At 54.4% G+C, this 2527-nt stretch overlaps 1 pseudogene; it reads right to left on the bottom strand.

The window, feature by feature from the left end:
* Positions 1-756: 756 nt before the first annotated feature.
* Positions 757-2006, bottom strand: LOC137205111 (coiled-coil domain-containing protein 86 pseudogene; annotated as a pseudogene).
* Positions 2007-2527: the final 521 nt, after the last annotated feature.

Genomic DNA, 2527 nt, shown 5'->3' with positions numbered 1-2527 from the left:
ACCACACAGAGAGGAGGCACACATCACAGGGAAGTCAGAGTTGGCCGCAGTCTAGAGGCAGAGACGTGTTCTTTATTCCATATAAGTCACAAAAATGGGAAGCCTTTTTTCTTTCTTTTGCTAAGAGATCAACTTGCAAATGGGTTTGGGGAAGGGAGCGGGTGAGCTTGGTCAGTTTGGCTGGAAGGTTTAGAAGCCAATTCTGCATACTCCACTTCCTCTTTGTAGAAAATTTGTTTCTGATCATCTGATTTATTTAATAAAAATGAAGTTTAACAGGTTTTTGGGTTTTTTTTTACATTTTATTTGTTTATTATGTTTTCTCCATCAGAATGAAAGATCCTTGAGGACAAGGACTTTTGTCTGTATTCCCTGGTACCTAGAATTGTGCCTGTACACAGCAGGCGTTCAATAAATATTTCTGCTGTAGTCTGGATGGCATGAGTTAATCAGATCCCTGGGACTTCTGCAGAGTCTGGTACAGGAAAGGGGGAGCTAGATAGACCCTGCCCCCTGCAACCTCCCCATTTTAACCTTGAGTGTTGAAAAGTGGGGCGGAGCTGGATTCAGTCCGCTGGGTGGCAGGGTCAGTGGGATGCAGAGGGACCCAAAGCAGCCTTTGGGGAGGTGTGTGTGTGGAGAGGAGGATTCCTGACTTCCAGCCTCCTGGCCTGGGTTAGACCCAGGACTCTGAGACAGAACATACATATGTTGGGGAGTCACCCTCCAGTCACCAGCTCCCCGAGGAACCAGAAATTACTCTCCGTGGTTTGAAGGCACTTGGAGAGGAGCGAGCTGACCCTCCTCCCTCCAGTTTCTGCCAGGTCCCAGGCTACCTCTGGGTCTCTGTGCGCCCTCTGGCAGGCTCAGAGCCCCGTCTCGGTGGAGCCCCTGTTTGGGAGGCACGGAGTTGGAGTCCTGGGTCAGCAGAGGCGTGTGGCCAGTGGCCCGAGGGCTGCCGTGTGTGACACGGCGGTTGGCCACAGAAGGCCTCAGCCATGCCGAGCTCGGCGCTTCTGCAGCTGGGCCAGTGTCCCGCTTCTCCGCGGAGCGCAGCTGCTGCTTCTTCGCCCGCCTGCGCCTGGCGGGGTAACGGGTCGCTTGGACGATCTCCGCCTTCCGCTCGTTCTCCGGGCGGCGTTTCGGGTTCTCCTCCCCCAGGTGCCGGGCCAAGTCCTTGGCCAGCTCTGTCTCCTGCCGGTCTTGCATCTTCCGCTGCCAGGATGTGCGCAGGGGCTTGTCCTGGACCACCTGGGAGACGTTCTTCTTTGAGCGGTCCTTCCGCACCCGCCCGGACCTGGGCTTCCCCTTCGGGACTTTAGGGACGTCCTCCTCCTTCGGTGTCTTGGACGCTGGGGCCTGGGCTGAAGACCCTTCTCGCTTCTCTGGCCCGAGGCCGTCTCTCTCCGGCTGCCCGGCCGGCGGTGGCTTGCTCGGCTCACGGGGATCCCGGGGGGAGCCGGGCTCTGGGGTGTCAGCCCTGCAGCGGCTGAGCGGGCTCGGGACCCGGTTAGGGCTCTGGTGACCCGGGCCCGGCTGTAGCTGATGTCGGGGGGACCCCGCGGGGGTCTCCTCCTTACTCTTGGGCACCTCCGAGTCCGCTTCTTCTTGGTCCTGGGAAAACTTCGGCCACTCCCCACTTGGCTTCGGAGGGATTCAGGACTCGATTCCGGCTGTCTTTGGGGGCGACTCCAGGCCTGGGTCTCGCTGACGTAGGGGGGACCCTGGGCCAGGCTCTGGCCGCTTTCTGGGGGACCCCAAGCCTGCCCCGTCCCGTAGACTGGGTGATCTCGGGCGTGTCTCCGGCTGATGTCTGGGAGATCCCAGGCCGGCTGGCCGCACCCTCCGAGGAGACCCGGGCTCCCTCTTTTCTTCTGGGTTCGACTCGAGCTCCACAAGGGCCCGTTTGGCCCGCAGAACTGAGGTAGGGTTCTCGGGGGACTCAGGCTTTAGGCCTTCCAGACGCCGGCTGCGCCTCTGTGGTGTATCCATGGCCCGGCCAGAGTTTCTAAATCGAAGTTACTTTTAAAATCTTATAATTATACAATGAGATACATAATTACTAATTAACATGAGATTTTTGAAGATGAATGGTAACTAAATAACCCCTTTAGGATTTTAAGGCATTACGTGCGACTATATCTTTTAAAGCCCTCTCTTGGCATAATTTGAGTATTTTTGGTACCCAATTTTATCTGACTAACCCAGATAAAGGGATTTAAAGTGAATGAAGAATCCATAAAAGACATATGAAGAGAATGGGAAACACACCCAGTACTTAAACAGCTAACATGAAAAAGACTATTTTATTATATGTATTCTGGAAGATAATATCAAAAAGGGTTTTACAAGCAGTAAAAAAAAAATTTAAAAAAAGACAAAAAACAGTAGAGCTCTTTCTATAAATAAAATCTTGCACATAAGACCCGCAACATGTAAAACTGAGGAAGCTCCTCCTGTTGCTGCCCAGGTGGGGCCCGGGCCCAGCTGTCCCATCCCCCATCCCTCTGAGGTCCCGACTTGGAAT

Source organism: Pseudorca crassidens, chromosome 13 (genome assembly GCF_039906515.1).
Source record: "Pseudorca crassidens isolate mPseCra1 chromosome 13, mPseCra1.hap1, whole genome shotgun sequence".
Taxonomy (NCBI): Eukaryota; Metazoa; Chordata; class Mammalia; order Artiodactyla; family Delphinidae; genus Pseudorca; species Pseudorca crassidens.
This window is presented reverse-complemented; position numbering and strand designations above follow the sequence as displayed.